The sequence below is a fragment of the Castor canadensis genome, chromosome 11 (assembly GCF_047511655.1).
Source record: "Castor canadensis chromosome 11, mCasCan1.hap1v2, whole genome shotgun sequence".
NCBI classification, from domain to species: Eukaryota; Metazoa; Chordata; class Mammalia; order Rodentia; family Castoridae; genus Castor; species Castor canadensis.
The window spans coordinates 99,989,617-100,013,063 of NC_133396.1; the positions used below are offsets into that span (position 1 = coordinate 99,989,617).

The window sequence follows — 23,447 nt, forward strand, 5'->3', positions numbered from 1 at the left end:
TGGAGCCAGCGCCTCCTCTCGAGCTGGCAGCTGGCAGCTGGCAGCTTGGCGCCTGGCGCCTGGCACCTGCACCGCCGGCTGGGCTTCACTTGCTAACCAAATCCCGCCAGCCCACCCGGCGCCCCTGGCAACCCGACCGCCCTCAGCCTTAGCAGCTCCCCTCCTGCTCGGGGCACCCTCAAAACATCGCCGCGCCTCCTTCTGCCACACACCCTCCCGCGCCTGCAAGCACAGCTGCGTGCCAGCCCGGCCGCCCTCTGCGGCCCCGGGTCTCGGCAAAAGGTCAGCCCGCTGCGTTGGCCGGGAATCGAACCCGGGTCAACTGCTTGGAAGGCAGCTATGCTCACCACTATACCACCAACGCCGCACGGCCCGGCCAGCGCCCACAGGCCGGCCGGGACTGCCACGAGCGAGCGCCGCCACCGCCTGACGCGGGCCTGCCCGACGCCCGCAGCTCTTGGCTGCCACGGCGCCAAAAAGCGCCAGCCCAGCCCAGCCCAGCCCAGAGCCCAGCAGCTCCGCTGCGCCGGCCTTCTGCTGCAGCCGTGCTGCTCCCGACTGAGCCCTCGGCTCCACGTTGCGGCGTGGGGCCGGGCGCGGGGCCCAGCGACGCCGCCGCCACGGCCCGACAGCCAGAAGGACGGTCCTCACTCACTCGGTCGCCTCCCACGCTTTCCTGCCCCTGCCGGCCTCACGGAGCCCACTCCCACAAGGACTTCGGGTGGCGCGGGCCTGGCCTGGCCTGGCCTGGCCGGGCCCAGCAGGGCGGGCAGGTCCGCTCGTCTGGGGCGACCACGTGGCAGGCCAGGTACCAGGTGGCGGTGGGCGGAGGGAGGAAGAAGGGCACGCCCCTTGAGGGCGAGAGGCTGGGTCGCAGACCTCGCGCCGGTGGCCAAAAAGGGCGGCTGCCTCCCCGTCGGGGAATCGAACCCCAGTCTCCCGCGTGACAGGCGGGGATACTCACCACTATACTAACGAGGACAGCGACGCCCGCCCCGCCCTCTGGGAGCCAGTCCGCTGTCCCGAGCCCTGGTACGCCCGGCCCTGCCCTCCCTCGTCCGCCTGCCCACCGCAAGCATCTGGCACGTGCGGGACACACGCTCACACAACAAAGCACTCTGGACAAAGGCGAGGCGAGCCGACCCGGTCCGGAGCCTGACCTCGAGCTGCACCCGGCTGCCACCCAGCCAACCCGGTGCGCCCTGCCCCGCCGCCTCCGACGCGGGCATCGAGCCACCGCGCCGGGAGGAGGGGAAGACGCGCGGACTAGCAAGCGCCGCTCGGGGAGGAGGGGAGGAGGGCGTGGCGGCCTGCACGCCGCAGCGAGCGGCAGAGACTGACTTGGCTTGCCCTCCGCCGCTTGCGCACCCACGCCGAGGAACGGTACCGGGCGTCCGCGCCGGGTCCCAGCCAGGGGAGCGGCCACGCGCCCAGGCCCGCCGTCAGGATGGCCGAGCGGTCTAAGGCGCTGCGTTCAGGTCGCAGTCTCCCCTGGAGGCGTGGGTTCGAATCCCACTCCTGACAAGCCCACCTTTTAGCCCCAGAGACGCCCACCGATGCCCTCTTCCCGGCTCGCGCCCTCTTTGCCCACTCTCCAATCTCTCGCCCCCGTGGTCGCACGCCTCCGCCCCTCCGCTCCTGGCGCCCACCCGAAAGGCTCGCGCATAAACGCCAGTGTCGCAAGCGCCGGCGCCTTCAACCCTCCGCCACAGGCCATTCGGACACGCAGAGGTGGTTTCTCTGAATCACCTCCTCGGCTCTTTCCCCAGAGGAAAAGAGCCTCTCTTTCTTTGGCCCGCAGGTGGTACGGGAGCCGGCGAGGAGGGGCAGTGGGGATTCGGGTCCACGGGACACGTCGACCATCCCACAAGACCCTCCATCCTCTGCCTACACACATACACACAACACACACACACACACACACACGCACACATCGACGCCCCCATTCCCCAGGCGCAGAGCACCCGGCAGGCCAGGCCAAACCCGCAATGATAGCCACCCCCCCCCACCTTCGCCCTCTACCACCCCGGGCCGGCCCATAAACTCCAAGCCCCTGCCGAGACCACCTCGGCGCCACACCTCACCCCCAGGCCCCCAGCGCCAAGCGCACCAGCGCCTTGGGTCCCCATCTCTGCGCGTCGAGGCGCTGAGCACAACAGGCGCGCTCAGCAGCGCCTGCCGCAGGTCACCTGTCCTGATTGGGATTCAGGCACGGGCCACGTTTGCGGCAGCGTGACGGGCCTGGGCGGCGGAGAAAGGGCAGACCGGGGCGAGTCCGCTTCTCCCCGCTCCCACCCCCGGCCCCTCCCCAGCGCGCGACACTTCTGCCTTCCCGCACACACCCGCTGCCACCGCCACCGCCGCCACGACCACCACGATCCAGCAGCCTCTCCTTCTGGTTGCTCCTTTGCTCCCTGCGCCATCGGGCCCCTGGTGCACGCGCCAGGCGAACAGTGTGTGGCTCAGCTCGCCTCCGACCGGGGACCAGTGTCCCGCGGGACAACTGGTGAGCGCCGGCTGTGACTGCGTCGGATGGCGGCCGCCGCCGGTGCATGGGTGGTTCAGTGGTAGAATTCTCGCCTGCCACGCGGGAGGCCCGGGTTCGATTCCCGGCCCATGCAGCGCCTGGTCCCCTTTTGGTCCTCCAGACCCAGCGCCTAAGCAGAGCGCAGCCTCCTTCCGCTCCAGCTGCACCCCCCTGGCCTGCACCTGCACCAGCACCTACGCACCTGCCCCGCTCGCTTGCTCGCTTGCGTCTGCGCTCGCCTCACACGCGACTCACCCAACTGGGTCCCACCCGCCGGCCCCTTGCAAGACAGTTCCCTCACCCCTGGCGCCTCTCACACCTGCCTCCTCATCCCTTGCATCTCTCTCGCTCGCTCTCCCTCGCCCTTCTGTCACCAGCAATCTATTCTGCGTCCAGGCGTCCCCAACCGCAATGCATCCTTGCACTCACTCGCCCTGTCCCTTGGCCTTTCTTCACCCTGAAAGTTAAGCCCATGGCTCCCAAACCTCTAGACAGGAAGTCTTCTCTCCTAACAGTCACACGCCGTGTGTCTCCTACACGGTCACGCAGTCATCCAAGCACACCAGGGACCTCAAAGTACCTCCACTAACATCATCGCATATGCACACTCTATGTTCTCTAGGCTGTGCTTACCCACGACAAGTCTTCTCATCCCTCCGAACCACCTTAACCGCCCCTCACGCCCTACAACCCACAACTTTGCTCAAGGATTCTGACCTGCATCTGTCCCTTGGGTCTCTTTTAATCTAGGCCCCCAAACACATACCTGACAAGCCCATGTGTGGCCTCCCAGGGAATTATTCACGATTCTGGTCCACTTGCCCTTCCTACCTCCTTCTCACATCACCTGGATATTCTCTCGCTCTCTCCTCTCTTTCTCTCCCTTTGTCTGTCTGTGTATGTCTTCTCTTTCTCTGTGTCTATCTCTGTCTCATCTGTCTCATCTGTCTCTCTCCTCTTTCTTTCACCCTCTCTCTCCCTTTGTCCGTCTCTCTTTCTGGCTCTCGTTCTAGCTGTCTTTGTCTGTGTGTCCCTGTCTGTCTGTCTGTCTGTCTGGTAATGTCTTCTTTCTCTGGGTCTATCTTTCTCCCTCTACTCTCTCTGTCTCTCATCTCTCTTTCACTCTGTCTCCCTGTCTCTACAACTCTCCCTGTGCACTGTCTGGCACCCTGGAGTACTTCCCGACTCACCCCAGAGCCACTCGTTATTCTGGTCGCCTCCAGACCATCTGGCCCGGGGGGTCACCGGGTACCTCTCTGACCACAAGGGGTTGGATCTTCCTTCCACCGGTCGCCAATCGGATGTTCCTTTCCGCCTCCAGACTCGCCCTCCCGGCAGGCCCGCTGCCCCTACCCAGGCCCTGGGCTCCCCACCCAGCCGCCAGGCATCCCTCGCCATGCCCCTGTCTCCCAGGTCCTCAGTTGACAACGTCTGACCGCTGGAGCTCCCCTGACCTGGCCTCCCAGGGCTCCTGGGATCTCGAGCCAGCCCCTCGTCCACAGTGGAAGCGGAGGACAGCGCCATCCTCGGGCGAGTCGCTCCCACGCTCCCATCCATGGGGTGGTCCTCAGAATCTCTGCCCGACTGCCAGCGGGGCTCTCAGCCCTGCCCGCCCATCATGCTCGCACCTGGGCGCACTCTCCCGCACACACACACACAAACACACACACACACACACACACACACACACACACACACACACACACCTCTTCTAGCCACCATCCAAGCCCGGGCGCCATGTGTCCTTCTGTCCTCTTTCTGCTGTCACGACCTTTGTCCCGGCCTGCGCGGTGTCCCGCCCGGGACGACGGTTCCCGTTCATCCACCCAAGACCCACGGGCAAGAAAACTGCCCTGGCCGCCGGTCGGGGTGTGTATCGCCATAGGGAATCCTCTCCGGGCGCGGCCGCGGCGCCTTGACCTCGCCCTAGTCCCGCCCACAGCACACTATGGGTCCTTGACTGGACGTCAGCGGTCATCTTCGCTGTCAACAAACTTTGGGCAGCCAGCCGACTGAGCTGTGCGGTTGACTTTGGGGAGCAGTCACAGAGCAAGCCGGACAGAGGGATGAAGAGCCGGGTGGCCCTGTGGTGAGGCGGCAGTGGGGAACTACTCCAACACATCCAATCTAGGCGCTGTGTAGATGGACATTCTCCATTTGTCCCTGGCCATCTGGGGATAGGATTCCGAGCCTAGGTATTGCCAGCCAATGTCCCCCCACCCTCGTGGCCCACTCCCGCTCGGGTCAGCTTGGCCCTTGGCTGTGTCACCACCAATTTCTTCATCGCCCGGCTTCTGCTACCGCCAAACGCCCACCCGGTGGTCTAGCTCCCCACACGTCTCCACACACCTCCGCCTCCCTGGCTCAGGCTCCGCTAGCGCCGACGGCCTTCCCCCCCACACACCCCCACCGGCACCCCCTTCAAAGCCGCTGTCACACACAGGTGGAGCCCTTGACCGAGCAGTGTCGTGGGACAGTCCTGGCCCCTTAGAGGCCCCCACTACTGAGTGGATGGGTGGCTGGGTTGGCAGGGTGGTTGAGCGAATGAGTGGGTGGCTAGGTGGGAGGGTGAGAGAAGCAGTGAAGCAGTGAAGGAGTGGGTGGCTGATTGGGAAAGTGAGCGGGCGGGTTAGAGGAGTTCATGAGGGAGGAAGCAGCCAGTGAGAGAATGGGCGATGGGGCGATGGGGCGAGGGGTGAGGGAGCGAAGGAGCCAGTCTGGCGTTGCCAGCCGTGTGGTATTCCAATCACGAAATCCACGTGGAGTTTCCTTTCACAAAACAGCAAGAGTTTCTGTAGGAGGCAGCCGAGCACGAGGAACCGGGAGGGCCCGAGTCTCCAACTCACCTCTCCGTGCATTGGATTTTGAGGCTCTCTATCTATGGGCTGAGGCCAGGGGGAAGGTGACTGAAGTCTCAGGAAGAGCAGGTGAAGCGGATGAAGGGCACGGTGTTTCTTGAGGCATGAAGAGCAAGGAACCGCTCTGGTTTTCCCTCAGTTCTCAGCACCTTGTGCGTGCGTGGGTGCTTGTGCCTTCTGTGTGAAAGGAGAGGGGACGGCAGGGGAGGGGAAGGGAGGGGAGGGGACTGGGGGGACAGCGGAGGGGAGGGGAAGGGAGAGGCGGGAAGCTGTAGCGAGAGGAGTGAGGAACCAGCGATCGTCCTGCATTGGTGGGTGGGTGCTGTTGGCCGCTGGTGATGGTAGTGGTGGTAGTGGTGGTGGCGATGGGGGTGGTGGTGACGGCGATGGGGGTGGTGGTGGAGGGTGGTGGGTCCGCTGGCAGCCAGAGGAGTAGAGAGGCTGACCTGGCCTGTGTGCGTGGGGCTGCGAGGGCCCTTGGGTGAGCCTAGGGCAAGGAAGAGGGGACACGCTGAAGGGTGAAGATGGGTGGAGGGCGGGCGAGCGGGCCAGCCAGGAGAAAAGGAAGCGCTGACGGACAAGGGCTGGGCGGGAAGTCCCGTCTCATTGGGGCGTAGGTGGACCGGGCGGGCCTGTTGGCCAAAAGGGGAGGTGTGGTGCGAAGACGAAGCCGACGTCGGTGGTGGACGGCGGAGAAGAAGAAGAAAGGCTTCCCTGACCGGGAATCGAACCCGGGCCGCGGCGGTGAGAGCGCCGAATCCTAACCACTAGACCACCAGGGAGCGTCGGCCTGCGTGCCCCGCGCTCCCGCCCTGGAGCCAGCGCCTCCTCTCGAGCTGGCAGCTGGCAGCTGGCAGCTTGGCGCCTGGCGCCTGGCACCTGCACCGCCGGCTGGGCTTCACTTGCTAACCAAATCCCGCCAGCCCACCCGGCGCCCCTGGCAACCCGACCGCCCTCAGCCTTAGCAGCTCCCCTCCTGCTCGGGGCACCCTCAAAACATCGCCGCGCCTCCTTCTGCCACACACCCTCCCGCGCCTGCAAGCACAGCTGCGTGCCAGCCCGGCCGCCCTCTGCGGCCCCGGGCCTCGGCAAAAGGTCAGCCCGCTGCGTTGGCCGGGAATCGAACCCGGGTCAACTGCTTGGAAGGCAGCTATGCTCACCACTATACCACCAACGACGCACGGCCCGGCCAGCGCCCACAGGCCGGCGGGGACTGCCACGAGCGAGCGCCGCCACCACCTGACGCGGGCCTGACCGACGCCCGCAGCTCTTGGCTGCCACGGCGCCAAAAAGCGCCAGGCCAGCCCAGAGCCCAGCAGCTCCGCTGCGCCGGCCTTCTGCTGCAGCCGTGCTGCTCCCGACTGAGCCCTCGGCTCCACGTTGCGGCGTGGGGCCAGGCGCGGGGCCCAGCGACGCCGCCGCCACGGCCCGACAGCCAGAAGGACGGTCCTCACTCACTCGGTCGCCTCCCACGCTTTCCTGCCCCTGCCGGCCTCACGGAGCCCATTCCCACAAGGACTTCGGGTGGCGCGGGCCTGGCCTGGCCTGGCCTGGCCGGGCCCAGCAGGGCGGGCAGGGCCGCTCGTCTGGGGCGACCACGTGGCAGGCCAGGTACCAGGTGGCGGTGGGCGGAGGGAGGAAGAAGGGCACGCCCCTTGAGGGCGAGAGGCTGGGTCGCAGACCTCGCGCCGGTGGCCAAAAAGGGCGGCTGCCTCCCCGTCGGGGAATCGAACCCCGGTCTCCCGCGTGACAGGCGGGGATACTCACCACTATACTAACGAGGACAGCGACGCCCGCCCCGCCCTCTGGGCGCCAGTCCGCTGTCCCGAGCCCTGGTACGCCCGGCCCTGCCCTCCCTCGTCCGCCTGCCCACCGCAAGCATCTGGCACGTGCGGGACACACGCTCACACAACAAAGCACTCTGGACAAAGGCGAGGCGAGCCGACCCGGTCCGGAGCCTGACCTCGAGCTGCACCCGGCTGCCACCCAGCCAACCCGGTGCGCCCTGCCCCGCCGCCTCCGACGCGGGCATCGAGCCACCGCGCCGGGAGGAGGGGAAGACGCGCGGACTAGCAAGCGCCGCTCGGGGAGGAGGGGAGGAGGGCGTGGCGGCCTGCACGCCGCAGCGAGCGGCAGAGACTGACTTGGCTTGCCCTCCGCCGCTTGCGCACCCACGCCGAGGAACGGTACCGGGCGTCCGCGCCGGGTCCCAGCCAGGGGAGCGGCCACGCGCCCAGGCCCGCCGTCAGGATGGCCGAGCGGTCTAAGGCGCTGCGTTCAGGTCGCAGTCTCCCCTGGAGGCGTGGGTTCGAATCCCACTCCTGACAAGCCCACCTTTTAGCCCCAGAGACGCCCACCGATGCCCTCTTCCCGGCTCGCGCCCTCTTTGCCCACTCTCCAATCTCTCGCCCCCGTGGTCGCACGCCTCCGCCCCTCCGCTCCTGGCGCCCACCCGAAAGGCTCGCGCATAAACGCCAGTGTCGCAAGCGCCGGCGCCTTCAACCCTCCGCCACAGGCCATTCGGACACGCAGAGGTGGTTTCTCTGAATCACCTCCTCGGCTCTTTCCCCAGAGGAAAAGAGCCTCTCTTTCTTTGGCCCGCAGGTGGTACGGGAGCCGGCGAGGAGGGGCAGTGGGGATTCGGGTCCACGGGACACGTCGACCATCCCACAAGACCCTCCATCCTCTGCCTACACACACACACACAACACACACACACACACACACACACGCACACATCGACGCCCCCATTCCCCAGGCGCAGAGCACCCGGCAGGCCAGGCCAAACCCGCAATGATAGCCACCCCCCCCACCTTCGCCCTCTACCACCCCGGGCCGGCCCATAAACTCCAAGCCCCTGCCGAGACCACCTCGGCGCCACACCTCACCCCCAGGCCCCCAGCGCCAAGCGCACCAGCGCCTTGGGTCCCCATCTCTGCGCGTCGAGGCGCTGAGCACAACAGGCGCGCTCAGCAGCGCCTGCCGCAGGTCACCTGTCCTGATTGGGATTCAGGCACGGGCCACGTTTGCGGCAGCGTGACGGGCCTGGGCGGCGGAGAAAGGGCAGACCGGGGCGAGTCCGCTTCTCCCCGCTCCCACCCCCGGCCCCTCCCCAGCGCGCGACACTTCTGCCTTCCCGCACACACCCGCTGCCACCGCCACCGCCGCCACGACCACCACGATCCAGCAGCCTCTCCTTCTGGTTGCTCCTTTGCTCCCTGCGCCATCGGGCCCCTGGTGCACGCGCCAGGCGAACAGTGTGTGGCTCAGCTCGCCTCCGACCGGGGACCAGTGTCCCGCGGGACAACTGGTGAGCGCCGGCTGTGACTGCGTCGGATGGCGGCCGCCGCCGGTGCATGGGTGGTTCAGTGGTAGAATTCTCGCCTGCCACGCGGGAGGCCCGGGTTCGATTCCCGGCCCATGCAGCGCCTGGTCCCCTTTTGGTCCTCCAGACCCAGCGCCTAAGCAGAGCGCAGCCTCCTTCCGCTCCAGCTGCACCCCCCTGGCCTGCACCTGCACCAGCACCTACGCACCTGCCCCGCTCGCTTGCTCGCTTGCGTCTGCGCTCGCCTCACACGCGACTCACCCAACTGGGTCCCACCCGCCGGCCCCTTGCAAGACAGTTCCCTCACCCCTGGCGCCTCTCACACCTGCCTCCTCATCCCTTGCATCTCTCTCGCTCGCTCTCCCTCGCCCTTCTGTCACCAGCAATCTATTCTGCGTCCAGGCGTCCCCAACCGCAATGCATCCTTGCACTCACTCGCCCTGTCCCTTGGCCTTTCTTCACCCTGAAAGTTAAGCCCATGGCTCCCAAACCTCTAGACAGGAAGTCTTCTCTCCTAACAGTCACACGCCGTGTGTCTCCTACACGGTCACGCAGTCATCCAAGCACACCAGGGACCTCAAAGTACCTCCACTAACATCATCGCATATGCACACTCTATGTTCTCTAGGCTGTGCTTACCCACGACAAGTCTTCTCATCCCTCCGAACCACCTTAACCGCCCCTCACGCCCTACAACCCACAACTTTGCTCAAGGATTCTGACCTGCATCTGTCCCTTGGGTCTCTTTTAATCTAGGCCCCCAAACACATACCTGACAAGCCCATGTGTGGCCTCCCAGGGAATTATTCACGATTCTGGTCCACTTGCCCTTCCTACCTCCTTCTCACATCACCTGGATATTCTCTCGCTCTCTCCTCTCTTTCTCTCCCTTTGTCTGTCTGTGTATGTCTTCTCTTTCTCTGTGTCTATCTCTGTCTCATCTGTCTCATCTGTCTCTCTCCTCTTTCTTTCACCCTCTCTCTCCCTTTGTCCGTCTCTCTTTCTGGCTCTCGTTCTAGCTGTCTTTGTCTGTGTGTCCCTGTCTGTCTGTCTGTCTGTCTGGTAATGTCTTCTTTCTCTGGGTCTATCTTTCTCCCTCTACTCTCTCTGTCTCTCATCTCTCTTTCACTCTGTCTCCCTGTCTCTACAACTCTCCCTGTGCACTGTCTGGCACCCTGGAGTACTTCCCGACTCACCCCAGAGCCACTCGTTATTCTGGTCGCCTCCAGACCATCTGGCCCGGGGGGTCACCGGGTACCTCTCTGACCACAAGGGGTTGGATCTTCCTTCCACCGGTCGCCAATCGGATGTTCCTTTCCGCCTCCAGACTCGCCCTCCCGGCAGGCCCGCTGCCCCTACCCAGGCCCTGGGCTCCCCACCCAGCCGCCAGGCATCCCTCGCCATGCCCCTGTCTCCCAGGTCCTCAGTTGACAACGTCTGACCGCTGGAGCTCCCCTGACCTGGCCTCCCAGGGCTCCTGGGATCTCGAGCCAGCCCCTCGTCCACAGTGGAAGCGGAGGACAGCGCCATCCTCGGGCGAGTCGCTCCCACGCTCCCATCCATGGGGTGGTCCTCAGAATCTCTGCCCGACTGCCAGCGGGGCTCTCAGCCCTGCCCGCCCATCATGCTCGCACCTGGGCGCACTCTCCCGCACACACACACACAAACACACACACACACACACACACACACACACACACACACACACACCTCTTCTAGCCACCATCCAAGCCCGGGCGCCATGTGTCCTTCTGTCCTCTTTCTGCTGTCACGACCTTTGTCCCGGCCTGCGCGGTGTCCCGCCCGGGACGACGGTTCCCGTTCATCCACCCAAGACCCACGGGCAAGAAAACTGCCCTGGCCGCCGGTCGGGGTGTGGATCGCCATAGGGAATCCTCTCCGGGCGCGGCCGCGGCGCCTTGACCTCGCCCTAGTCCCGCCCACAGCACACTATGGGTCCTTGACTGGACGTCAGCGGTCATCTTCGCTGTCAACAAACTTTGGGCAGCCAGCCGACTGAGCTGTGCGGTTGACTTTGGGGAGCAGTCACAGAGCAAGCCGGACAGAGGGATGAAGAGCCGGGTGGCCCTGTGGTGAGGCGGCAGTGGGGAACTACTCCAACACATCCAATCTAGGCGCTGTGTAGATGGACATTCTCCATTTGTCCCTGGCCATCTGGGGATAGGATTCCGAGCCTAGGTATTGCCAGCCAATGTCCCCCCACCCTCGTGGCCCACTCCCGCTCGGGTCAGCTTGGCCCTTGGCTGTGTCACCACCAATTTCTTCATTGCCCGGCTTCTGCTACCGCCAAACGCCCACCCGGTGGTCTAGCTCCCCACACGTCTCCACACACCTCCGCCTCCCTGGCTCAGGCTCCACTAGCGCCGACGGCCTTCCCCCCCACACACCCCCACCGGCACCCCCTTCAAAGCCGCTGTCACACACAGGTGGAGCCCTTGACCGAGCAGTGTCGTGGGACAGTCCTGGCCCCTTAGAGGCCCCCACTACTGAGTGGATGGGTGGCTGGGTTGGCAGGGTGGTTGAGCGAATGAGTGGGTGGCTAGGTGGGAGGGTGAGAGAAGCAGTGAAGCAGTGAAGGAGTGGGTGGCTGATTGGGAAAGTGAGCGGGCGGGTTAGAGGAGTTCATGAGGGAGGAAGCAGCCAGTGAGAGAACGGGCGATGGGGCGATGGGGCGAGGGGTGAGGGAGCGAAGGAGCCAGTCTGGCGTTGCCAGCCGTGTGGTATTCCAATCACGAAATCCACGTGGAGTTTCCTTTCACAAAACAGCAAGAGTTTCTGTAGGAGGCAGCCGAGCACGAGGAACCGGGAGGGCCCGAGTCTCCAACTCACCTCTCCGTGCATTGGATTTTGAGGCTCTCTATCTATGGGCTGAGGCCAGGGGGAAGGTGACTGAAGTCTCAGGAAGAGCAGGTGAAGCGGATGAAGGGCACGGTGTTTCTTGAGGCATGAAGAGCAAGGAACCGCTCTGGTTTTCCCTCAGTTCTCAGCACCTTGTGCGTGCGTGGGTGCTTGTGCCTTCTGTGTGAAAGGAGAGGGGACGGCAGGGGAGGGGAAGGGAGGGGAGGGGACTGGGGGGACAGCGGAGGGGAGGGGAAGGGAGAGGCGGGAAGCTGTAGCGAGAGGAGTGAGGAACCAGCGATCGTCCTGCATTGGTGGGTGGGTGCTGTTGGCCGCTGGTGATGGTAGTGGTGGTAGTGGTGGTGGCGATGGGGGTGGTGGTGACGGCGATGGGGGTGGTGGTGGAGGGTGGTGGGTCCGCTGGCAGCCAGAGGAGTAGAGAGGCTGACCTGGCCTGTGTGCGTGGGGCTGCGAGGGCCCTTGGGTGAGCCTAGGGCAAGGAAGAGGGGACACGCTGAAGGGTGAAGATGGGTGGAGGGCGGGCGAGCGGGCCAGCCAGGAGAAAAGGAAGCGCTGACGGACAAGGGCTGGGCGGGAAGTCCCGTCTCATTGGGGCGTAGGTGGACCGGGCGGGCCTGTTGGCCAAAAGGGGAGGTGTGGTGCGAAGACGAAGCCGACGTCGGTGGTGGACGGCGGAGAAGAAGAAGAAAGGCTTCCCTGACCGGGAATCGAACCCGGGCCGCGGCGGTGAGAGCGCCGAATCCTAACCACTAGACCACCAGGGAGCGTCGGCCTGCGTGCCCCGCGCTCCCGCCCTGGAGCCAGCGCCTCCTCTCGAGCTGGCAGCTGGCAGCTGGCAGCTTGGCGCCTGGCGCCTGGCACCTGCACCGCCGGCTGGGCTTCACTTGCTAACCAAATCCCGCCAGCCCACCCGGCGCCCCTGGCAACCCGACCGCCCTCAGCCTTAGCAGCTCCCCTCCTGCTCGGGGCACCCTCAAAACATCGCCGCGCCTCCTTCTGCCACACACCCTCCCGCGCCTGCAAGCACAGCTGCGTGCCAGCCCGGCCGCCCTCTGCGGCCCCGGGTCTCGGCAAAAGGTCAGCCCGCTGCGTTGGCCGGGAATCGAACCCGGGTCAACTGCTTGGAAGGCAGCTATGCTCACCACTATACCACCAACGACGCACGGCCCGGCCAGCGCCCACAGGCCGGCGGGGACTGCCACGAGCGAGCGCCGCCACCACCTGACGCGGGCCTGCCCGACGCCCGCAGCTCTTGGCTGCCACGGCGCCAAAAAGCGCCAGGCCAGCCCAGAGCCCAGCAGCTCCGCTGCGCCGGCCTTCTGCTGCAGCCGTGCTGCTCCCGACTGAGCCCTCGGCTCCACGTTGCGGCGTGGGGCCAGGCGCGGGGCCCAGCGACGCCGCCGCCACGGCCCGACAGCCAGAAGGACGGTCCTCACTCACTCGGTCGCCTCCCACGCTTTCCTGCCCCTGCCGGCCTCACGGAGCCCATTCCCACAAGGACTTCGGGTGGCGCGGGCCTGGCCTGGCCTGGCCTGGCCGGGCCCAGCAGGGCGGGCAGGGCCGCTCGTCTGGGGCGACCACGTGGCAGGCCAGGTACCAGGTGGCGGTGGGCGGAGGGAGGAAGAAGGGCACGCCCCTTGAGGGCGAGAGGCTGGGTCGCAGACCTCGCGCCGGTGGCCAAAAAGGGCGGCTGCCTCCCAGTCGGGGAATCGAACCCCGGTCTCCCGCGTGACAGGCGGGGATACTCACCACTATACTAACGAGGACAGCGACGCCCGCCCCGCCCTCTGGGCGCCAGTCCGCTGTCCCGAGCCCTGGTACGCCCGACCCTGCCCTCCCTCGTCCGCCTGCCCACCGCAAGCATCTGGCACGTGCGGGACACACGCTCACACAACAAAGCACTCTGGACAAAGGCGAGGCGAGCCGACCCGGTCCGGAACCTGACCTCGAGCTGCACCCGGCTGCCACCCAGCCAACCCGGTGCGCCCTGTCCCGCCGCCTCCGACGCCACCGCGCCGGGAGGAGGGGAAGACGCGCGGACTAGCAAGCGCCGCTCGGGGAGGAGGGGAGGAGGGCGTGGCGGCCTGCACGCCGCAGCGAGCGGCAGAGACTGACTTGGCTTGCCCTCCGCCGCTTGCGCACCCACGCCGAGGAACGGTACCGGGCGTCCGCGCCGGGTCCCAGCCAGGGGAGCGGCCACGCGCCCAGGCCCGCCGTCAGGATGGCCGAGCGGTCTAAGGCGCTGCGTTCAGGTCGCAGTCTCCCCTGGAGGCGTGGGTTCGAATCCCACTCCTGACAAGCCCACCTTTTAGCCCCAGAGACGCCCACCGATGCCCTCTTCCCGGCTCGCGCCCTCTTTGCCCACTCTCCAATCTCTCGCCCCCGTGGTCGCACGCCTCCGCCCCTCCGCTCCTGGCGCCCACCCGAAAGGCTCGCGCATAAACCCCAGTGTCGCAAGCGCCGGCGCCTTCAACCCTCCGCCACAGGCCATTCGGACACGCAGAGGTGGTTTCTCTGAATCACCTCCTCGGCTCTTTCCCCAGAGGAAAAGAGCCTCTCTTTCTTTGGCCCGCAGGTGGTACGGGAGCCGGCGAGGAGGGGCAGTGGGGATTCGGGTCCACGGGACACGTCGACCATCCCACAAGACCCTCCATCCTCTGCCTACACACACACACACAACACACACACACACACACACACACGCACACATCGACGCCCCCATTCCCCAGGCGCAGAGCACCCGGCAGGCCAGGCCAAACCCGCAATGATAGCCACCCCCCCCCACCTTCGCCCTCTAACACCCCGGACCGGCCCATAAACTCCAAGCCCCTGCCGAGACCACCTCGGCGCCACACCTCACCCCCAGGCCCCCAGCGCCAAGCGCACCAGCGCCTTGGGTCCCCATCTCTGCGCGTCGAGGCGCTGAGCACAACAGGCGCGCTCAGCAGCGCCTGCCGCAGGTCACCTGTCCTGATTGGGATTCAGGCACGGGCCACGTTTGCGGCAGCGTGACGGGCCTGGGCGGCGGAGAAAGGGCAGACCGGGGCGAGTCCGCTTCTCCCCGCTCCCACCCCCGGCCCCTCCCCAGCGCGCGACACTTCTGCCTTCCCGCACACACCCGCTGGCACCGCCACCGCCGCCACGACCACCACGATCCAGCAGCCTCTCCTTCTGGTTGCTCCTTTGCTCCCTGCGCCATCGGGCCCCTGGTGCACGCTCCAGGCGAACAGTGTGTGGCTCAGCTCGCCTCCGACCGGGGACCAGTGTCCCGCGGGACAACTGGTGAGCGCCGGCTGTGGCTGCGTCGGATGGCGACCGCCGCCGGTGCATGGGTGGTTCAGTGGTAGAATTCTCGCCTGCCACGCGGGAGGCCCGGGTTCGATTCCCGGCCCATGCAGCGCCTGGTCCCCTTTTGGTCCTCCAGACCCAGCGCCTAAGCAGAGCGCAGCCTCCTTCCGCTCCAGCTGCACCCCCCTGGCCTGCACCTGCACCAGCACCTACGCACCTGCCCCGCTCGCTTGCTCGCTTGCGTCTGGGCTCGCCTCACACGCGACTCACCCAACTGGGTCCCACCCGCCGGCCCCTTGCAAGACAGTTCCCTCACCCCTGGCGCCTCTCACACCTGCCTCCTCATCCCTTGCATCTCTCTCGCTCGCTCTCCCTCGCCCTTCTGTCACCAGCAATCTATTCTGCGTCCAGGCGTCCCCAACCGCAATGCATCCTTGCACTCACTCGCCCTGTCCCTTGGCCTTTCTTCACCCTGAAAGTTAAGCCCATGGCTCCCAAACCTCTAGACAGGAAGTCTTCTCTCCTAACAGTCACACGCCGTGTGTCTCCTACACGGTCACGCAGTCATCCAAGCACACCAGGGACCTCAAAGTACCTCCACTAACATCATCGCATATGCACACTCTATGTTCTCTAGGCTGTGCTTACCCACGACAAGTCTTCTCATCCCTCCGAACCACCTTAACCGCCCCTCACGCCCTACAACCCACAACTTTGCTCAAGGATTCTGACCTGCATCTGTCCCTTGGGTCTCTTTTAATCTAGGCCCCCAAACACATACCTGACAAGCCCATGTGTGGCCTCCCAGGGAATTATTCACGATTCTGGTCCACTTGCCCTTCCTACCTCCTTCTCACATCACCTGGATATTCTCTCGCTCTCTCCTCTCTTTCTCTCCCTTTGTCTGTCTGTGTATGTCTTCTCTTTCTCTGTGTCTATCTCTGTCTCATCTGTCTCATCTGTCTCTCTCCTCTTTCTTTCACCCTCTCTCTCCCTTTGTCCGTCTCTCTTTCTGGCTCTCGTTCTAGCTGTCTTTGTCTGTGTGTCCCTGTCTGTCTGTCTGTCTGTCTGGTAATGTCTTCTTTCTCTGGGTCTATCTTTCTCCCTCTACTCTCTCTGTCTCTCATCTCTCTTTCACTCTGTCTCCCTGTCTCTACAACTCTCCCTGTGCACTGTCTGGCACCCTGGAGTACTTCCCGACTCACCCCAGAGCCACTCGTTATTCTGGTCGCCTCCAGACCATCTGGCCCGGGGGGTCACCGGGTACCTCTCTGACCACAAGGGGTTGGATCTTCCTTCCACCGGTCGCCAATCGGATGTTCCTTTCCGCCTCCAGACTCGCCCTCCCGGCAGGCCCGCTGCCCCTACCCAGGCCCTGGGCTCCCCACCCAGCCGCCAGGCATCCCTCGCCATGCCCCTGTCTCCCAGGTCCTCAGTTGACAACGTCTGACCGCTGGAGCTCCCCTGACCTGGCCTCCCAGGGCTCCTGGGATCTCGAGCCAGCCCCTCGTCCACAGTGGAAGCGGAGGACAGCGCCATCCTCGGGCGAGTCGCTCCCACGCTCCCATCCATGGGGTGGTCCTCAGAATCTCTGCCCGACTGCCAGCGGGGCTCTCAGCCCTGCCCGCCCATCATGCTCGCACCTGGGCGCACTCTCCCGCACACACACACACAAACACACACACACACACACACACACACACACACACACACACACACACCTCTTCTAGCCACCATCCAAGCCCGGGCGCCATGTGTCCTTCTGTCCTCTTTCTGCTGTCACGACCTTTGTCCCGGCCTGCGCGGTGTCCCGCCCGGGACGACGGTTCCCGTTCATCCACCCAAGACCCACGGGCAAGAAAACTGCCCTGGCCGCCGGTCGGGGTGTGTATCGCCATAGGGAATCCTCTCCGGGCGCGGCCGCGGCGCCTTGACCTCGCCCTAGTCCCGCCCACAGCACACTATGGGTCCTTGACTGGACGTCAGCGGTCATCTTCGCTGTCAACAAACTTTGGGCAGCCAGCCGACTGAGCTGTGCGGTTGACTTTGGGGAGCAGCCACAGAGCAAGCCGGAAAGAGGGATGAAGAGCCGGGTGGCCCTGTGGTGAGGCGGCAGTGGGGAACTACTCCAACACATCCAATCTAGGCGCTGTGTAGATGGACATTCTCCATTTGTCCCTGGCCATCTGGGGATAGGATTCCGAGCCTAGGTATTGCCAGCCAATGTCCCCCCACCCTCATGGCCCAATCCCGCTCGGGTCAGCTTGGCCCTTGGCTGTGTCACCACCAATTTCTTCATCGCCCGGCTTCTGCTACCGCCAAACGCCCACCCGGTGGTCTAGCTCCCCACACGTCTCCACACACCTCCGCCTCCCTGGCTCAGGCTCCGCTAGCGCCGACGGCCTTCCCCCCCACACACCCCCACCGGCACCCCCTTCAAAGCCGCTGTCACACACAGGTGGAGCCCTTGACCGAGCAGTGTCGTGGGACAGTCCTGGCCCCTTAGAGGCCCCCACTACTGAGTGGATGGGTGGCTGGGTTGGCAGGGTGGTGGAGCGAATGAGTGGGTGGCTAGGTGGGAGGGTGAGAGAAGCAGTGAAGGAGTGGGTGGCTGATTGGGAAAGTGAGCGGGCGGGTTAGAGGAGTTCATGAGGGAGGAAGCAGCCAGTGAGAGAACGGGCGATGGGGCGATGGGGCGAGGGGTGAGGGAGCGAAGGAGCCAGTCTGGCGTTGCCAGCCGTGTGGTATTCCAATCACGAAATCCACGTGGAGTTTCCTTTCACAAAACAGCAAGAGTTTCTGTAGGAGGCAGCCGAGCACGAGGAACCGGGAGGGCCCGAGTCTCCAACTCACCTCTCCGTGCATTGGATTTTGAGGCTCTCTATCTATGGGCTGAGGCCAGGGGGAAGGTGACTGAAGTCTCAGGAAGAGCAGGTGAAGCGGATGAAGGGCACGGTGTTTCTTGAGGCATGAAGAGCAAGGAACCGCTCTGGTTTTCCCTCAGTTCTCAGCACCTTGTGCGTGCGTGGGTGCTTGTGCCTTCTGTGTGAAAGGAGAGGGGACGGCAGGGGAGGGGAAGGGAGGGGAGGGGACTGGGGGGACAGCGGAGGGGAGGGGAAGGGAGAGGCGGGAAGCTGTAGCGAGAGGAGTGAGGAACCAGCGATCGTCCTGCATTGGTGGGTGGGTGCTGTTGGCCGCTGGTGATGGTAGTGGTGGTAGTGGTGGTGGCGATGGGGGTGGTGGTGACGGCGATGGGGGTGGTGGTGGAGGGTGGTGGGTCCGCTGGCAGCCAGAGGAGTAGAGAGGCTGACCTGGCCTGTGTGCGTGGGGCTGCGAGGGCCCTTGGGTGAGCCTAGGGCAAGGAAGAGGGGACACGCTGAAGGGTGAAGATGGGTGGAGGGCGGGCGAGCGGGCCAGCCAGGAGAAAAGGAAGCGCTGACGGACAAGGGCTGGGCGGGAAATCCCGTCTCATTGGGGCGTAGGTGGACCGGGCGGGCCTGTTGGCCAAAAGGGGAGGTGTGGTGCGAAGACGAAGCCGACGTCGGTGGTGGACGGCGGAGAAGAAGAAGAAAGGCTTCCCTGACCGGGAATCGAACCCGGGCCGCGGCGGTGAGAGCGCCGAATCCTAACGACTAGACCACCAGGGAGCGTCGGCCTGCGTGCCCCGCGCTCCCGCCCTGGAGCCAGCGCCTCCTCTCGAGCTGGCAGCTGGCAGCTGGCAGCTTGGCGCCTGGCGCCTGGCACCTGCACCGCCGGCTGGGCTTCACTTGCTAACCAAATCCCGCCAGCCCACCCGGCGCCCCTGGCAACCCGACCGCCCTCAGCCTTAGCAGCTCCCCTCCTGCTCGGGGCACCCTCAAAACATCGCCGCGCCTCCTTCTGCCACACACCCTCCCGCGCCTGCAAGCACAGCTGCGTGCCAGCCCGGCCGCCCTCTGCGGCCCCGGGTCTCGGCAAAAGGTCAGCCCGCTGCGTTGGCCGGGAATCGAACCCGGGTCAACTGCTTGGAAGGCAGCTATGCTCACCACTATACCACCAACGCCGCACGGCCCGGCCAGCGCCCACAGGCCGGCCGGGACTGCCACGAGCGAGCGCCGCCACCGCCTGACGCGGGCCTGCCCGACGCCCGCAGCTCTTGGCTGCCACGGCGCCAAAAAGCGCCAGCCCAGCCCAGCCCAGCCCAGAGCCCAGCAGCTCCGCTGCGCCGGCCTTCTGCTGCAGCCGTGCTGCTCCCGACTGAGCCCTCGGCTCCACGTTGCGGCGTGGGGCCGGGCGCGGGGCCCAGCGACGCCGCCGCCACGGCCCGACAGCCAGAAGGACGGTCCTCACTCACTCGGTCGCCTCCCACGCTTTCCTGCCCCTGCCGGCCTCACGGAGCCCACTCCCACAAGGACTTCGGGTGGCGCGGGCCTGGCCTGGCCTGGCCTGGCCGGGCCCAGCAGGGCGGGCAGGTCCGCTCGTCTGGGGCGACCACGTGGCAGGCCAGGTACCAGGTGGCGGTGGGCGGAGGGAGGAAGAAGGGCACGCCCCTTGAGGGCGAGAGGCTGGGTCGCAGACCTCGCGCCGGTGGCCAAAAAGGGCGGCTGCCTCCCCGTCAGGGAATCGAACCCCAGTCTCCCGCGTGACAGGCGGGGATACTCACCACTATACTAACGAGGACAGCGACGCCCGCCCCGCCCTCTGGGAGCCAGTCCGCTGTCCCGAGCCCTGGTACGCCCGGCCCTGCCCTCCCTCGTCCGCCTGCCCACCGCAAGCATCTGGCACGTGCGGGACACACGCTCACACAACAAAGCACTCTGGACAAAGGCGAGGCGAGCCGACCCGGTCCGGAGCCTGACCTCGAGCTGCACCCGGCTGCCACCCAGCCAACCCGGTGCGCCCTGCCCCGCCGCCTCCGACGCGGGCATCGAGCCACCGCGCCGGGAGGAGGGGAAGACGCGCGGACTAGCAAGCGCCGCTCGGGGAGGAGGGGAGGAGGGCGTGGCGGCCTGCACGCCGCAGCGAGCGGCAGAGACTGACTTGGCTTGCCCTCCGCCGCTTGCGCACCCACGCCGAGGAACGGTACCGGGCGTCCGCGCCGGGTCCCAGCCAGGGGAGCGGCCACGCGCCCAGGCCCGCCGTCAGGATGGCCGAGCGGTCTAAGGCGCTGCGTTCAGGTCGCAGTCTCCCCTGGAGGCGTGGGTTCGAATCCCACTCCTGACAAGCCCACCTTTTAGCCCCAGAGACGCCCACCGATGCCCTCTTCCCGGCTCGCGCCCTCTTTGCCCACTCTCCAATCTCTCGCCCCCGTGGTCGCACGCCTCCGCCCCTCCGCTCCTGGCGCCCACCCGAAAGGCTCGCGCATAAACGCCAGTGTCGCAAGCGCCGGCGCCTTCAACCCTCCGCCACAGGCCATTCGGACACGCAGAGGTGGTTTCTCTGAATCACCTCCTCGGCTCTTTCCCCAGAGGAAAAGAGCCTCTCTTTCTTTGGCCCGCAGGTGGTACGGGAGCCGGCGAGGAGGGGCAGTGGGGATTCGGGTCCACGGGACACGTCGACCATCCCACAAGACCCTCCATCCTCTGCCTACACACATACACACAACACACACACACACACACACACGCACACATCGACGCCCCCATTCCCCAGGCGCAGAGCACCCGGCAGGCCAGGCCAAACCCGCAATGATAGCCACCCCCCCCCACCTTCGCCCTCTACCACCCCGGGCCGGCCCATAAACTCCAAGCCCCTGCCGAGACCACCTCAGCGCCACACCTCACCCCCAGGCCCCCAGCGCCAAGCGCACCAGCGCCTTGGGTCCCCATCTCTGCGCGTCGAGGCGCTGAGCACAACAGGCGCGCTCAGCAGCGCCTGCCGCAGGTCACCTGTCCTGATTGGGATTCAGGCACGGGCCACGTTTGCGGCAGCGTGACGGGCCTGGGCGGCGGAGAAAGGGCAGACCGGGGCGAGTCCGCTTCTCCCCGCTCCCACCCCCGGCCCCTCCCCAGCGCGCGACACTTCTGCCTTCCCGCACACACCCGCTGGCACCGCCACCGCCGCCACGACCACCACGATCCAGCAGCCTCTCCTTCTGGTTGCTCCTTTGCTCCCTGCGCCATCGGGCCCCTGGTGCACGCGCCAGGCGAACAGTGTGTGGCTCAGCTCGCCTCCGACCGGGGACCAGTGTCCCGCGGGACAACTGGTGAGCGCCGGCTGTGACTGCGTCGGATGGCGGCCGCCGCCGGTGCATGGGTGGTTCAGTGGTAGAATTCTCGCCTGCCACGCGGGAGGCCCGGGTTCGATTCCCGGCCCATGCAGCGCCTGGTCCCCTTTTGGTCCTCCAGACCCAGCGCCTAAGCAGAGCGCAGCCTCCTTCCGCTCCAGCTGCACCCCCCTGGCCTGCACCTGCACCAGCACCTACGCACCTGCCCCGCTCGCTTGCTCGCTTGCGTCTGCGCTCGCCTCACACGCGACTCACCCAACTGGGTCCCACCCGCCGGCCCCTTGCAAGACAGTTCCCTCACCCCTGGCGCCTCTCACACCTGCCTCCTCATCCCTTGCATCTCTCTCGCTCGCTCTCCCTCGCCCTTCTGTCACCAGCAATCTATTCTGCGTCCAGGCGTCCCCAACCGCAATGCATCCTTGCACTCACTCGCCCTGTCCCTTGGCCTTTCTTCACCCTGAAAGTTAAGCCCATGGCTCCCAAACCTCTAGACAGGAAGTCTTCTCTCCTAACAGTCACACGCCGTGTGTCTCCTACACGGTCACGCAGTCATCCAAGCACACCAGGGACCTCAAAGTACCTCCACTAACATCATCGCATATGCACACTCTATGTTCTCTAGGCTGTGCTTACCCACGACAAGTCTTCTCATCCCTCCGAACCACCTTAACCGCCCCTCACGCCCTACAACCCACAACTTTGCTCAAGGATTCTGACCTGCATCTGTCCCTTGGGTCTCTTTTAATCTAGGCCCCCAAACACATACCTGACAAGCCCATGTGTGGCCTCCCAGGGAATTATTCACGATTCTGGTCCACTTGCCCTTCCTACCTCCTTCTCACATCACCTGGATATTCTCTCGCTCTCTCCTCTCTTTCTCTCCCTTTGTCTGTCTGTGTATGTCTTCTCTTTCTCTGTGTCTATCTCTGTCTCATCTGTCTCATCTGTCTCTCTCCTCTTTCTTTCACCCTCTCTCTCCCTTTGTCCGTCTCTCTTTCTGGCTCTCGTTCTAGCTGTCTTTGTCTGTGTGTCCCTGTCTGTCTGTCTGTCTGTCTGGTAATGTCTTCTTTCTCTGGGTCTATCTTTCTCCCTCTACTCTCTCTGTCTCTCATCTCTCTTTCACTCTGTCTCCCTGTCTCTACAATTCTCCCTGTGCACTGTCTGGCACCCTGGAGTACTTCCCGACTCACCCCAGAGCCACTCGTTATTCTGGTCGCCTCCAGACCATCTGGCCCGGGGGGTCACCGGGTACCTCTCTGACCACAAGGGGTTGGATCTTCCTTCCACCGGTCGCCAATCGGATGTTCCTTTCCGCCTCCAGACTCGCCCTCCCGGCAGGCCCGCTGCCCCTACCCAGGCCCTGGGCTCCCCACCCAGCCGCCAGGCATCCCTCGCCATGCCCCTGTCTCCCAGGTCCTCAGTTGACAACGTCTGACCGCTGGAGCTCCCCTGACCTGGCCTCCCAGGGCTCCTGGGATCTCGAGCCAGCCCCTCGTCCACAGTGGAAGCGGAGGACAGCGCCATCCTCGGGCGAGTCGCTCCCACGCTCCCATCCATGGGGTGGTCCTCAGAATCTCTGCCCGACTGCCAGCGGGGCTCTCAGCCCTGCCCGCCCATCATGCTCGCACCTGGGCGCACTCTCCCGCACACACACACACAAACACACACACACACACACACACACACACACACACACACACACACACCTCTTCTAGCCACCATCCAAGCCCGGGCGCCATGTGTCCTTCTGTCCTCTTTCTGCTGTCACGACCTTTGTCCCGGCCTGCGCGGTGTCCCGCCCGGGACGACGGTTCCCGTTCATCCACCCAAGACCCACGGGCAAGAAAACTGCCCTGGCCGCCGGTCGGGGTGTGTATCGCCATAGGGAATCCTCTCCGGGCGCGGCCGCGGCGCCTTGACCTCGCCCTAGTCCCGCCCACAGCACACTATGGGTCCTTGACTGGACGTCAGCGGTCATCTTCGCTGTCAACAAACTTTGGGCAGCCAGCCGACTGAGCTGTGCGGTTGACTTTGGGGAGCAGTCACAGAGCAAGCCGGACAGAGGGATGAAGAGCCGGGTGGCCCTGTGGTGAGGCGGCAGTGGGGAACTACTCCAACACATCCAATCTAGGCGCTGTGTAGATGGACATTCTCCATTTGTCCCTGGCCATCTGGGGATAGGATTCCGAGCCTAGGTATTGCCAGCCAATGTCCCCCCACCCTCGTGGCCCACTCCCGCTCGGGTCAGCTTGGCCCTTGGCTGTGTCACCACCAATTTCTTCATCGCCCGGCTTCTGCTACCGCCAAACGCCCACCCGGTGGTCTAGCTCCCCACACGTCTCCACACACCTCCGCCTCCCTGGC

The 23,447-nt window shown here is 65.2% G+C and overlaps 1 protein-coding gene and 19 non-coding genes across 20 annotated transcripts in view; 9 read left to right on the top strand and 11 right to left on the bottom strand.

Moving 5' to 3' along the window:
• Apoa2 (apolipoprotein A2) overlaps nucleotides 1-23,447 on the top strand; it is a 450,260-nt gene that overhangs the window by 217,430 nt on the left and 209,383 nt on the right. The window lies entirely within an intron of this gene.
• Nucleotides 293-364, bottom strand: Trnag-ucc (transfer RNA glycine (anticodon UCC)). The gene has a single exon. It is a non-coding gene; the product is annotated as a tRNA-Gly (tRNA).
• On the bottom strand, nucleotides 910-981 carry Trnad-guc (transfer RNA aspartic acid (anticodon GUC)). The gene has a single exon. It is a non-coding gene; the product is annotated as a tRNA-Asp (tRNA).
• On the top strand, nucleotides 1,442-1,524 carry Trnal-cag (transfer RNA leucine (anticodon CAG)). Its single transcript has one exon. It is a non-coding gene; the product is annotated as a tRNA-Leu (tRNA).
• Trnag-gcc (transfer RNA glycine (anticodon GCC)) lies at nucleotides 2,551-2,621 on the top strand. Its single transcript has one exon. It is a non-coding gene; the product is annotated as a tRNA-Gly (tRNA).
• Nucleotides 6,096-6,167, bottom strand: Trnae-cuc (transfer RNA glutamic acid (anticodon CUC)). Its single transcript has one exon. It is a non-coding gene; the product is annotated as a tRNA-Glu (tRNA).
• Nucleotides 6,491-6,565, bottom strand: Trnag-ucc (transfer RNA glycine (anticodon UCC)). The gene has a single exon. It is a non-coding gene; the product is annotated as a tRNA-Gly (tRNA).
• Nucleotides 7,098-7,169, bottom strand: Trnad-guc (transfer RNA aspartic acid (anticodon GUC)). The gene has a single exon. It is a non-coding gene; the product is annotated as a tRNA-Asp (tRNA).
• On the top strand, nucleotides 7,630-7,712 carry Trnal-cag (transfer RNA leucine (anticodon CAG)). Its single transcript has one exon. It is a non-coding gene; the product is annotated as a tRNA-Leu (tRNA).
• Nucleotides 8,740-8,810, top strand: Trnag-gcc (transfer RNA glycine (anticodon GCC)). Its single transcript has one exon. It is a non-coding gene; the product is annotated as a tRNA-Gly (tRNA).
• On the bottom strand, nucleotides 12,283-12,354 carry Trnae-cuc (transfer RNA glutamic acid (anticodon CUC)). The gene has a single exon. It is a non-coding gene; the product is annotated as a tRNA-Glu (tRNA).
• Trnag-ucc (transfer RNA glycine (anticodon UCC)) lies at nucleotides 12,678-12,752 on the bottom strand. The gene has a single exon. It is a non-coding gene; the product is annotated as a tRNA-Gly (tRNA).
• Nucleotides 13,285-13,356, bottom strand: Trnad-guc (transfer RNA aspartic acid (anticodon GUC)). Its single transcript has one exon. It is a non-coding gene; the product is annotated as a tRNA-Asp (tRNA).
• Nucleotides 13,806-13,888, top strand: Trnal-cag (transfer RNA leucine (anticodon CAG)). The gene has a single exon. It is a non-coding gene; the product is annotated as a tRNA-Leu (tRNA).
• Trnag-gcc (transfer RNA glycine (anticodon GCC)) lies at nucleotides 14,917-14,987 on the top strand. Its single transcript has one exon. It is a non-coding gene; the product is annotated as a tRNA-Gly (tRNA).
• On the bottom strand, nucleotides 18,454-18,525 carry Trnae-cuc (transfer RNA glutamic acid (anticodon CUC)). Its single transcript has one exon. It is a non-coding gene; the product is annotated as a tRNA-Glu (tRNA).
• Trnag-ucc (transfer RNA glycine (anticodon UCC)) lies at nucleotides 18,849-18,920 on the bottom strand. Its single transcript has one exon. It is a non-coding gene; the product is annotated as a tRNA-Gly (tRNA).
• On the bottom strand, nucleotides 19,466-19,537 carry Trnad-guc (transfer RNA aspartic acid (anticodon GUC)). The gene has a single exon. It is a non-coding gene; the product is annotated as a tRNA-Asp (tRNA).
• On the top strand, nucleotides 19,998-20,080 carry Trnal-cag (transfer RNA leucine (anticodon CAG)). Its single transcript has one exon. It is a non-coding gene; the product is annotated as a tRNA-Leu (tRNA).
• Trnag-gcc (transfer RNA glycine (anticodon GCC)) lies at nucleotides 21,107-21,177 on the top strand. Its single transcript has one exon. It is a non-coding gene; the product is annotated as a tRNA-Gly (tRNA).